Raw genomic sequence first — 13480 nt, 5'->3', positions numbered from 1 at the left:
GGCTCGAAGGGCTAGATGGCCTACTCCTGCTCCTATTTCTTATGTTCTTATGTTCTTATGAAATCTGTAAATTCAGTGTAAATATTATCTGTGGTAATCCTCACGTTCATGTGTAAAGTTCATTTGGTTCAATGTATGTAAATGCTAATAAGTTGGGAGTTAATTTTTCAGAAAAGCTAAGAGTTCTGGAGAATGTCAATAACTTTACAACAGATGACAGGATTTTTCCTAGTTCTTGGTTATTTGGGATTACAGGAGTTAAAATGCTTAACTGGGGACAAATAAACCATTTGTGCAAATCATGTTATTCATAAATAAATTGGTAAAGTGGACAGAATGACAGAGGAGTTTCCTCTATAATTAGTTAAACTGGTAGAAAATCATTTGAATTACTTTTAACTTGTACTTTGGTTACAATGTGTCAATTGGGTCATAGACGAACATAGTATGTGTATGCCAGAAGGTGATAGATTTGGAGCTGCGACTGCAAGTTTAAATCTAAAATGGTAATTGTGACAAAAGGTGTTTATTATGCAAATTTGGATCATTTTTAAATAACAAATACTTTGGAGAGTTAAACCTACCTCTTCGGCGTGCATGACTCTCTAAAATCCAAATTTAAATGTTATTTCCCTTTGCTTCTGTATCAATAATTGATTATTGTCCTGTGCGTAACGCTGAACCTAAAATGGTGTTTAGAATATGTGATTGTTTGTATTTGTAGCGTGTTGTAGCTTCTGGAATGTCAATATGTTGTAGGAATGTATTATCACTGTGCATGCCAATGCCTGGGCCTTGTTTGACTGTTGGGTAACTGGGGAATTCCTGACAGATAGTGGTCCTGGAGGGCTGTGGCCAAATGGGCATCTAAAATGGTGTTTTGTAGTCTACTCTTGGACAATTGGGCAAGAACTAAAATGACAGGCTGCAGTTTAAAGATGGAGACTAACAGGCTGCAACCCTGATGAGGGATTAAATCCTGAGAAAGGAGGGAAGACCCAGAGCAAGAGTGCCAGGCTAGACCAAAGAAAGACTACACAGAGGACGACTGCACAGTTAAACGCCAGTGTCTGCTTGGGTGCTTGCCAGTCATGCAGGGTTAAGTCAAGGTCTCATATTGGACTTGAACTTTAGTATTTTCCTACAAGATAACTTATTGTTGGTTGGGTGGATGATTATTGATTGTCTGGGCTCAAAGAACCCCAAGCTGCCCTTTGTTTTTTTTTAATGGAGGTAGGCCCTTATGCTGATAACATTTGACTCTGAATTGATCATGGGGTCATGCTTGGGCCTGGCCCCCGACCAAAAGAGGGGAATGAAGAAGGGAAGGGTTAATGAACTTTGTAATACTCAGAGATTTGTAGAGTATTGTAAGACTTATTTTTGTATATCCAAGACAGATAAGAGAAGTGGCTGTCCCTGCTGTTGTACACCAGTTCATGATTTTTCCGAGCTAATTGTGTTCGGGAATGTGGCTAACCCAGCTGGCATCTATTTTGTGTCTTTTAATATTATGGACTTCTGTTTAACATAGTGGAGCTTACTTGCATACCTTCACATATATTTATCATGTACTATTTACCAATATATGATATGCAGGTACCTGCAAACATAAAATTGTTATACAGGCCCCTGTAACTTTGTATGCTAGTTAACTGTTTGTGCTGGCTTGTATGTTAGCTAATCACACTACAGGTGTTGAAATCTGAGACAATCATGGCCTTGAGACAACTGTGAAGCAGCAATGTTCACATGATGGAGGACCAGCCACAGCCTGGGAACCTGTGGATCCTGGGAAAGTGTGGACGTATAAATTTCTACTCTTAACTTGTATTCAGGGGGAAGCCTGGAGAACTGCTGTTAGATGCCAGGTCTCTCCCAAAAGCTATAGAAATAAACCTGCTGTATTTTGACTCTCAACTAGTCTCAGAGGTATCTTTTTATCTACAACAGCAGCTTGGAGGAATCATCCAGTTCTTGAGTTAAGGACGTACTGAATTTATGTACCGTCTATCATTCTTCTCTAAAAATCAGGTCAACAATTCAATCCATGTTTTTCCCCAATTCCTGGGGATAGTGGCTATTGGCACAAGCTTTTTCTAAACCTGAAAAGGTAACTCAACTTCAGAGCAAGAAAGCAGCTTTAGATGGCTTCAGCTCACGGGTTTTTCTGACAACTATGACCAGTAAGATTTCTTTAGCTCAATCAAGACCACCTACTGCACAAGCACACAAAGCCCCACCCCACTGCTGGTCAAAAACGGAGAGTTGCTCATCAAGAACAGAAAGGCAGTCAGTGCCCATTGGCAGGAGCGCTCCAAAGACCTCCTTAATAGAGACTGCCTCTCCAACGTGAATGCCCTCAAGTCCATCCTGTAGCATGATGGCTGCTACCACCTCAGCACAATCCCAATTTAGCTCAAGGTAGAAAAGGCCATGTGACAGCTAAAGAACAAGAAGGCATCAGGAGTAGACAGAATATCTGCAGAAGAACTAAAACATGGTGGTGGAACACTACTGGCGCGAATACATGACCTCATTTCCCTTTATCGGAAAGAGGAGAAACCAGCAGGACATCACAGAAATTCTGTAATCGCGACCATCTCCAAGCAAGATGACATGTCCGACTGGGGTAACTGCAGAGGAATTCCCCTACTGTCACTCATAGGGAAGGTCTTCGCAACAGTCCTCCTTAATTGCCTTCTGCCTGTAACGGACAAACTTTTTCCTGAGTTCCAAAACAGATTCCAACCAATAACAGGCAACATGGACATAACCATCACTCCGTGGAAACTAAGAGAAATGCAGGGAACAGCACTAACTATTATACATGGCCTTCTCTGAAATCACAACACCTTCAATGCAATCAACCACAAGGGATTATGAAGCACCATCCTCTGTTTCAACTGTCCTAGGTTTCCTCTGGGTGTTCCAGTTTCCTCCCATAGTCCAAAGATGTGCGGGTTAGGTTGATTGGCCATGCTAAAATTGCCCCTTAGTGTCCTAAAATGTATAGGTTGGAGGGACTAATGGGTAAATATGTGGGGATATGGCCTGGGTGATATTGTGGTTGGTGCAGACTCGATGGGCTGAATGGCTTCTTTCTGTACTGTAAGGTTTCTATGTCCTCATTTTCCATTTGCTCCACAATGACACTCAGAGGCAATTCATGTTCAGACTGAGATCAAGCAAGGCTGTGTCATCGCACTGTCAGTCTTCCTGATCTTCCTTGCTGCAATGCTCCATCTCACCCTCAGCAAGCTCCCCACTGGAGTGGATCTAAACTACAGAACAAGCAAGAATCTGTTCCATCTCTGCAATCTGCACATCTAATCCAAGGTTGTCCCATCCTCTGCCATTGAACTGCAATGAATGAATCCTTGAAAAAGTGTAACACCCCCACCACCACATGAGAATGTCTGGCTCAAGACCACCCAAAATGAAGAAAAAGCATTTAGGAAGGAGCTTAACACCTCAAGTTTCATCATTGAGACCAAGCTGAAGCTAAGGGTTGATGATAAAAGGAGCACATGGCAACCTAGGCACCCACCCACTCCCCCAACCAACACCTTCCCCACTGTAAGAGAGACTATAGATCACACAATAGATTCCTCAGCCACCTGACAACTCATTGTTAGTGTGGAAGCAAGTCATCCTTAACTTGGAGGGACTGCCTAAGGAGAAGAAGTGCATGCAAGTTTAATGAAGGAAATGCCAAACCTACATTTCATTAGGTCCCAAGTCTTTTCACAGCCCAGACAATTAAGTATTTTTGAATTGGAGTCCCCTGTATAGTATAGGCAATGGTATCAAATGTTGGAGCAGGCTCGAGGGGCTTATACCTGCTTATATGTCAGTCTGGTTGTATGGGATGAGCTGGGTTAGGTGGCCTTTTTCATCCATAATTATTTTGTGAACAAAGGATGGAGTTCTATTCATTTTGATGCTAATGACAGTTCAGGGTTTGTGGGGTGAAATTACCAGAGCAGGAGTGTACGATGGGCTCAAAGTCAATCCGTAACCTGTTTTATTCTGCACATGATTCTAAAGAGTCTTTTCTATTGACTTCAACCTTGCCCACCTGTCTACGTATTTATTATCCCATTCTATCTTGATGCTTTTATGGGGCTTTTGAAGTATTGAAGTATCGTCATAAAGTTGTGCTTTATGATAGATGTTGAAAATATATTGTAGTGTGAAGCAGCAGAGTCCACAGACTTGTGATCGAGAAAACACAGATATAATTGCGAACCATTCAGTTTTTGTCCCCTGGACTCCTAACTGTTGAGTCATACAGAGACACCTGAAGGCTCTAATGCTTCTCACTGACAGTGTAAACCTTTGTTTAATCATTCCACCTTGCTGCTCAGGGTTATTTAATCTTCCTACCCTGTGTGATTACTGATAAAATAGAATCAATTATATCCCTTGGATGAAATAACTATGTTAAAAATAATGTCTCATATGTACTCAGGCAGAAGAATTATTCCACTTCTTTGGAATGCAAAAGATCTTGTTCAGTTTATCTGGGTTACGACTATTGAATCTTTCCTCCAAATATGAATTGACTGTCATTGTGGTGCAATGTGCAGAACATATTAATAAGGCAGTCACCCAAGATCAATGTTGGCATCTGCACGGTGTCATAAATGAGTAATGGGATAGTTTGTGTCAAATTAACAATATTTCCCTTATTCATGCTGTTAAAATATACTGTGTATTCTCTGGTTTGTTTAATAGTCACAATGGAATAGGCTCACATAAACTAACACTGCATTACGTTGTTGCTACTCTTAATACTAATGACTCATGCTGCATTTAAATCGGACAATACTTGTAACCAGATGCCAACAATGTGCATTATAATTTTACTTGTATATTTATGTGATTGTTTCGTGAATTGATTTGTTAATCCTGAAAGGGGAAGAAGTATCATATATGATTGAGGAGGAGGGCTAAGTTGTCTAAGAGAGTGGGGAATGGGGGTTGTGGAATAAGGGGCCCCAAAACAGGAGAACCACCAGGACTCTCTCTCTATGGCTTTGGTCAGGGGCAGTAGGAGTGTTTCTCTTGGACCCCATCCTAAACCCACCTCCCCTCCTGTGAGACAACACAAAACTCCCTCTCTGCACTTACCATACCATGCCTGCTGACAGCCATGTTACCCTTACTTAAAATTTAATATTTATTTATTAATGTCACAAATAGGCTTACATTAACACTGCAATGAAGTTACTGTGAAAATCCCCTAGTCGCCACAATCTGGCACCTGTCAGGTACACTGAGGGAGAATTTAGCATGACCAATGCACCTAACCAACACATCTTTCGGACTGTGGGAGGAAGCCAGAGCACCTGGTGGATGCCCACGCAGACACAGGGAGAATGTGTAGTCTCCGCAGAGACAGTGACCCAAGCAGGGAATCGAAGCTGGGTCCCTGGAGCTAACTGGTGTGCCACCATGCCACTCATCACACTGGTTCCAGGTAAAAAAAGAGTGAATTGGTGACATTCAAATGAGGCCTGGCTGTTAAAATATTCTTCCTGATTACCATCAGGGAAAGCAACTCACTGGGAGGAATTCATTGTTGGGGGCCTGCTCCGTGTTAAAAGCTGGCCTGCCAACACTAACTGTACTGCCTCGGTATAGTGTAAATATAAGGGCATTAATCATGGCCCACCCATATCAGCATAGATAAGAGAGATACTGTTACATAATAAAAGCAAAACACTGCAAATGCTGGAGATCTGAAATAAAAGCAGGTCTGGCAGCATCTGTGGACAGAGAAATAGAGTTAACATTTGGAGTCCAATATGACTGTTTTTCAGAACTGTAGTGTTTCTATTTTTGCCTTGTACAAGATCATGGAGGGGTATCTAATCTGACGTTTAAGGTTTCACCAGCTGAACATCCGATCGTGTTATGATCTGAAGTTTAAAGTAATTTATTCAACCACACCATTTTTCATTCAGTTAGCAAACTAACTAGAATTTCCAGTTCAAATACAAGTTGACAGGTTAATCCCAGCTCTCCGCAAAACAAGAACCTTGTTTCATGTCAGGTGTCTTCAAACCCAAGGGTCCCAGACCACCATCTAGCACTAAGGCAGAGTGTAGGAGTTCCAGATTGCCAATATGCAATGCTAAAGTCAGCGGGTTGCAAGCAATTATAAATTGGGACAAACCCAGATTTTCTGAGGTACTCGGGATGCCTCATGCATCTGAAGTGACTTGCTATGCTTAAGTTACTCTAATCAGATGTACAAGTGCTTTGCCATCTATCTTGCTGTTCCGGCCTGTCAGCACCTCCTGCCCATTGGTTATGTCTTTTTAAAATAGATGTTAACTCTTTCCAGGATTGACATTAATATTACCTCTTCCCGACTGAAGGTGTTGACTGCTGGTGGGGTGCAGGATCCCATTTAGGAGTTCAACCACTTAGTGGCAAAGAACTTGAATTTTCCTAAAAAGGGAGACATATTGTTGAAGCTTTTCATCTTGTAGTCATCGGGACAAATACAAGAATTCCAAATTTCAAATAATTTATACTATAGGAGAAAAGAATGTGATTGGACTAGCCAACCACTCCCATGGTGCAAGTTGTTGTGATCATTTGAAATTTTTGCCTTCTTGGGGTGGGCAAGATGAAAAGATTTGGCAACATCTTTTTACCGCAATATTTAAGGGGTTCATTGACTGCCAGACAGCTTAGACTAATTTCAGCAGGTGACTTGACCACATGGGGTGTCATATCCAAATTTGGTTCCATTCTCATCTGATACACTACAAGCCATTGGCTAGCAATCAGGAACTCTGACTGATGTGGTGCACTGGAGTGTTTCCATAGCCTGATATGTTAACTCAGCATAGACCAGAAATCAAAACTGCCATCTGCTTGTTCTGAATGGCTCAATTCTGCGCTTGGCAGCACAATTACTAGCTCAAACGTAAAACAAAATCTAATTGAATTAATCCACAATGAGACCAGTTTTGGCCATTGTTCTTCTAAGTTAAGTCTAATGTATCTGTAAGGGTTCAAAACAAGGTCACAAGGATGATAGCAGCTTGAAAATTAAACAGCCACAGAGAAAGGATGAACCTGTATCAGAGGTCACCATTGCAGATGTCAGAGCAGCCTTTTCAAAAGTTAATCCACAGAAAGCAACCAGCTTGCATGGGGTACCCAAACAAGCACTCTGATCTTGCCCGGATCAACTGAAGGGGGTACTCACAGACGTCTTCAACCTCTCTTTACAACAATCCAAGGTTCCTACCTGCTTCAAGATGACAACCATCATCCCTGTACCAAAAAAAAATCCAGGTAGTGGCCTTAATGACTATCATCTGATGGCTCTGATATCCACCATTATGAAGTACTTCAAAAGGCTAGTCATGGCACAAAATAATTTCAGCCTCCCAGATTGCCTGAATCCACCACAGTTCAATATCACTGCAACTAGGTCTACAGCAGATGCCAAATCTTTGGCCATGCACTCAACCCCGGAACACCAAGGTAACAAAAACACCCATGTCAGACTCCTATTTATTGACTTTGGCTCAGCCTTCAACACCATTATCCCTACAAAATTCATCTCCAAATTTCTTGGCCAGGGGTTCGACTTCTTCCTCTGCGACTGGATCTCAGACTTCCTAAACCACGGACCTCAATCAGTAAGGATAGGCAAAACACCGCCTCCACGATCATCCTCAAAACTGGTGCCCCACAAGCCTGTGTCATCAGCCTCTTATTATACTCCTTATACACCTATGATTGTGTGGCCAAATTCCCTTCCAACTCGATTTTCAATTTAGCTGATGAAACCACTATAGTGGCTCGCTTCTCAAACAATGACAAGACAGAATGCAGGAAAGACAGAGAATCTGGTGAACTGGTTAAATGACAATAATTGCTCCCTCATCGTCAGCAAAATGAAGGAGATAGTCATCAACTTCAGGAAGCATTATGGTGGGTATGCCCTGACTACATCAACGGGGAAAAAGTAGAAATGATCAGGAGCTTCTGGTTTTTAGGTGTCCAGATAGTTACCCTATAGTTATAGTTTAGTTAGAGTTAACGCTTCTACTTTCTCAGGAGACTAAGGAAATTGGTCTACTATGACTCTCACCAACTTTTACAGATGCACCATAAAAAGCACTCTTTCCGGTTTTATCACAGCATGGTCTGGCTCCTGTTCTGTCCAAGACTGCAAGAAACTACAAAGGGCTGCGAATGAAGCCCAGTTCATCACTCAAGCCAGCTTCCCAGCCATTGACAGTCTTTATTTCCCTCTGCCTCGGAAAAGCAGACAGCATGATCAAGAACCTTCATGCACCCCGGACATTCTCTCTTTCACCTTCTTCCGTTGGGCAAAAGATACAAAAGTCCGAGATCACATACCAACTGACTCAAGAACAACTTCTTCCCTGCTTCCATCAGAAATTTGAATAGACGTACCTCAAATTAAGTTGATCTTTCTCTACACCCTAGCCATGATTGTCACATTACATTCTGGCCTCTCTTTTCCTTTTGTATGAATGGTATGCTTTGTCTGTATTGCGCAAGAAACAATACTTTTCACTGTATACTATTACATGTGACAATAATAAATCAAATCAAAGAATTTATGGAGTTAAATCTGGGCCAGACTTCTCCAGTCATTCACACCAAATTTTCCATCCTTGCTTGCAGCAGCAGCAAGGGAATGGCCAGAGAATTCCCATCCTGTTCTCAATGAGAAATTAACAAAATTAAGTGGGAGAAAATATATTCTCAATAGGTTGTATTAGCACTAAAGAAATTAGTTGGGGGAACATGGGATCAGTTGGTGGAAAAGAAATGAACAGAAGGGCAGGGTTGCAGTGGGGGAGAATGGTTACAGGCCTGAGAATAGGAAGATCAATGAATAAAATAAGGGTCATGATGATGAATAGGTAAAATCCTGACTATAAATGGACTGAGCTGTGAATGTGAGAAAGCGTCAACAAAAACTGGGGAAATCATTAATAGGGGGCAGGAATGTCAATGAGGAGAATCATGGATATAAATAGGGGCAGGGCTTTGACTGGGGGAAAACATGAATATAAGAAAGGGATAGATCATCGAATAGGTAGCTTATAATTCGAATAATCTATTTCATATAGAATAACAGATGCCTGAAGTGAGAAACAGGCAACATACCTTCCATTTTTCTGTAATGCGCAATTTAAGTATAAATGTCCTTTAAAATTATTTGCATGGCTACTCAATGTGCTGTGACTTAAAGGGGCCAACTTCTACACGGCAAGATTCAGTTTAACTGCATAGCTTGGAGAGAATATTAGTTATAAACTGGAATCTAATCTACAGTTTGTAAAGGATATCTGACAATGTTATAGATTTGAAGCTAAATGTGGGGTTCCAGTGGTTTATACACAGAATAACAGAATTGAAGAGTCATCAGGAAATGGGAATGGGTTACAGACTGGAATCCGACTGAGGGGATTGGATAAAGGAATTTGCAATCATATAATGTTCTCCATATCCCCAGTTTATCCCGGTTCCTGAATTAACTAATTTTGGTTGGTTAATTATAAATTAGTCTTAGCGTCTTCTGACTGTGGAGCTGAATGTGCTGTTGAGCGTGGCAGAATTGTTCCTCTCAGAGTCAATAAACTTGTATTTAATCACTGTAAACTAGTGATTTCCATTCTGTAGCCCCAGAGTCTGGTAATCATTAGGAAGCCCAGGAAATTCACTCCTATTGACACTTCTACCACCTCAATTTCGTAGACCCGGAGATTTGGAAAGGGCTTCAGCAGTACTGTGCCTCACCAAGATTTCAGCAAGTTGAAACAGTTGTTTCTAAGAAAAACACCAATGTAAAAAGGTACCTTTATACAGTTGCATTTAATTATTGAGAAATTGAGGTAAAGGACCAGAGTGGAGCAGAATAGGAAAGATAACACAAATGTTTGATTATCAGAGGTAATAAAGAATCCTGCAAAAGAATGTTAGTGTAGAAGGCAAGTCTTGATTTCAATACAAGATGCAGGAAGAAAGAAGGTTGTGTTGATCAGCACAATTCAGGAGGTCATGATGAGAGACCTTAAAGGAATAAACAGAAAATATTTCAAGATCTTCTCCAGCACTGATGTGTTAACTTTGATTATGTGCTCATGCTTCTGGAGCTGTGCTTTAAGACACAGTCTTGTGACTCAGGTGGTGAGAGTGTGCTATCAAGCAAACCAATTTGATGTCACCTGATTCATATCACCTTCTCACCCAGTCATCACCATGGGGCTTGGCCCCTTTACCCAGTTTTCTTTTGACCTGATAAACCTGAGTTGTCCTATTAAAGAAAACAAAATACAGCTCAGATCCAAAACAGCTTCAACTAACCATAAAATACAAACTTTGTTTGTCTTCTCAGGTGAATGAAAAGATCCCTTGGCACGATTCAAAAAGAAGTACGGAAGTTTTTCTTTGTGCTGAGGCCAATAAATGTCACATAACCAACACTCCGATTCAGATCATTTATCTCAGTGACGTTTGTGTGGTCTTGCTGTGTGCATTCTAGGTGCTGCATTTACCGACAACAGTGACTACACCTCAAAAGAGTTTCATTGGATGTGAAACATTTCAGAATGCCCTGAGGATGAGAGGTTCTACTATAATTGCAATGTATTTATAAAACTCTCAACTAGTTAACAAACTCACCTTGTTATTTAGCATGATATCTATCTCACGGTTCATTAAATTACCCAAATCCCTCATCTAGATTCAGGCCAGTATCTCAGCCCAAAGCAACCATTTCATGCAAACCATCAACTTGATTCCAGCTTATAATTCATTCTCCTGCATTTAGTTTTCTGATCGTTATTGAAACTCTCGATACCCTGTGATTGCATTACTGCTTTGTAATCAGCTTCCAAGTATCCAGTGGCCTCCATAGGTTCGAGTCATCACCACAGTTTTGGACGGAATTGGAATGTGTTTCACTGGAGCCATACAAACAGAGAAAGATTATCAGCTCTGCCTTAGGCTTGCACACACGTCAATGCACATAGTTTTTCATTAACAGCTGCATATATAGATGGGACCAAGACATTAAAGGATTAACATTAGGGATACACTCCAGCAGCAGTGTCACTCAAGCCACTTGATATTTTTAGACCTGGCAACAAATTGCTCAAACAGAAAAGGGATTTTGTATCTTCCATCTTCTTATCCCAACTACTTTATGCATTGGAACAGAAGCCAGCAATTTTCCTGGAGTCCCTTCCATCTGCAAGGGTAAATAGACATCTGATGCAAAGATTGAATCAGAAAGTAAGATAAATCTTAACCTCATGAAGCAACTTATCATTTTCTTAGCATATTTCTTAGTGATTTATAACCAAAGATAATTTTTAAAGTGTACTCATTGTTACATATACAAGTACAGCAGCCAATTTACACATTGAAAATATGTTTTTATTAAGACTGGTTGAGCCACGAATGCTGGTCATGATATCAGAATTCCCTGTTCTTCTTCCACTAACTCCATTAGTTGTGGGAGTTGAACAATCTTATGATTTAGGCGAGTTTGCTACCAACTGAGGCAAGTTGATATAGACTAAGAAGGAGTCAAGTTTGATCCTAAAATTATGCCAAGCTCATCAAAGTTTTGGGGGCTTTGGGCTCAGTGCTATGTTTTGCCAAGCAATGGTTCCATTAACACTGGTCAGCTTCTTCCATCTTAGTCAAATGGCTATTTACGAGTAAATAATGAACTTCTATTTGAGAGTATGCAGAGAAGATTTACTAGCATTTAGATTTGCTAAAGATGAGGGTTTGCAATTTTAAGAGTCACACCCTTCGTATATCCTTGCTCCACCATTACCTCCAAATTTGATTTAAGGAGCATAGGAGCAGGTTGAGACACATGTAAAAAAAAGTTGCCAACCAAGTGAAGGATTAGTGCAGCGCTATGATACACATGCTAAACAGTGGAAGCAGTATACTATACACAGAATTAAACAACTTTACAAGAAATAATCAGATTAAAGCTCAGCAGTCCTGCCACATCCAGCAGTGAAAGATGAGGGACAATTAACTCAGCGGAAGGAGTAAACTCAATGAATGTCGCTATATTCAATAATGACAGAACTCAGGTACAAAGGACAAACATTTGCAATCACCTTCAGTCAGGTGCTGAGTAGGCGATCAGTCTCAGCCTCCTCCTGAGGTCCCCGCTAACCCTGATGTCAGACATCACTAAATTAGATTCACACCACATGATATCAAGAAATAGCTGGTTGCATTGGATATAGGGGATTTTCACAGTAACTTCATTGCAGTGTTAATGTAAGCCTACTTGTGACTAATAAATAAAAATGTTAACTTAAAAAAACTGATACAGCTTCTGAATAACTCTCATCTTATTTGCAGAAGACTTGCATTCCAGAACTAGCAGCACCTCTAGCTAAGCATGTCCTGTTCACAAAAAAACAGAGTAGATCTAATCTAGCCAATCAATCCATTCCCAATCAAAAATAAAGTGATAGAAGATGTTCTTGACAGTGCTATTGAAAAGCACCTACTAGCCAATAACCTGCTCAACGTTGCTCGGTTTGGAATCCGTCAGGACCATTGGTCCAAACAGGAATAGGTTTTGAATGCATGTGGCATGGATATCACTCATGGTGTTTTGTAAAGATATATTGCATGAATCATTCTCAAAGTTTCATGGATTCTATTTATGCTTAATTTGTTTCAATTTCCTGAAGTCATTTAAGGGTTCAAAATATAGCCCCCCAATGACTTCCCATCTGGATCTTCAGTTGCATAAATTCTCACACAATCTCACCCAAGAAGCCTTCATTTCCACATATGTGACATCAGGATATAAACACATTCATGACACTGGCCAATACACCTGTCAACCTTAAATCTCAGGCAGACATGCTCTGGGCTCTGGAGAAGTTTGCGATCATCCCACTGCTGTTGCACTGATGGCTGTGGATGGCACAAGTAGTCGCAGCAGTTAACAATCATTTTTCCAATGTGTAGTTTTTAATGGCATTTATTTTATGAAAGTCAGTTCATGAAAAAGTGGCATCAAACTTCAAAGCCCAAAGGTTTCTCTGCCTATCTGCAAAAATATGCAGTCACCACACTCACGGTTGAAGGCTGTTTTTTGCTGAGTTCCCACTATCCCTATACATGGTGCTGAACTAAGCAACTAAGGATTGATCAGGAAACTTACAAATGTCTGCAAGAAGGATACGAGCATGTGAAGTCAAAGGTGTGCACTTATCTTGATGAAGCCATCTCCTTACTGGCAATGATTCCACATTGGATCTGGGCGGCTGCTTAGCAGTGCTTTACATGTTCCTTGGGTAAAGGTGCATAACACAACTCAATCTGGAATTCACCGTATAATTGTACCCTCACTGACTCAGGATAACTAAGGAGGAATGACTTCTGTGAGTTGGACCATGTCAATGTTTGGGATGGTCAC

The sequence above is a fragment of the Carcharhinus amblyrhynchos genome, chromosome 8 (assembly GCF_965287045.1).
Source record: "Carcharhinus amblyrhynchos chromosome 8, sCarAmb.v2.hapA, whole genome shotgun sequence".
In the NCBI taxonomy this organism is placed as follows: Eukaryota; Metazoa; Chordata; class Chondrichthyes; order Carcharhiniformes; family Carcharhinidae; genus Carcharhinus; species Carcharhinus amblyrhynchos.
Note: the sequence above shows the minus strand (reverse complement) of the source record.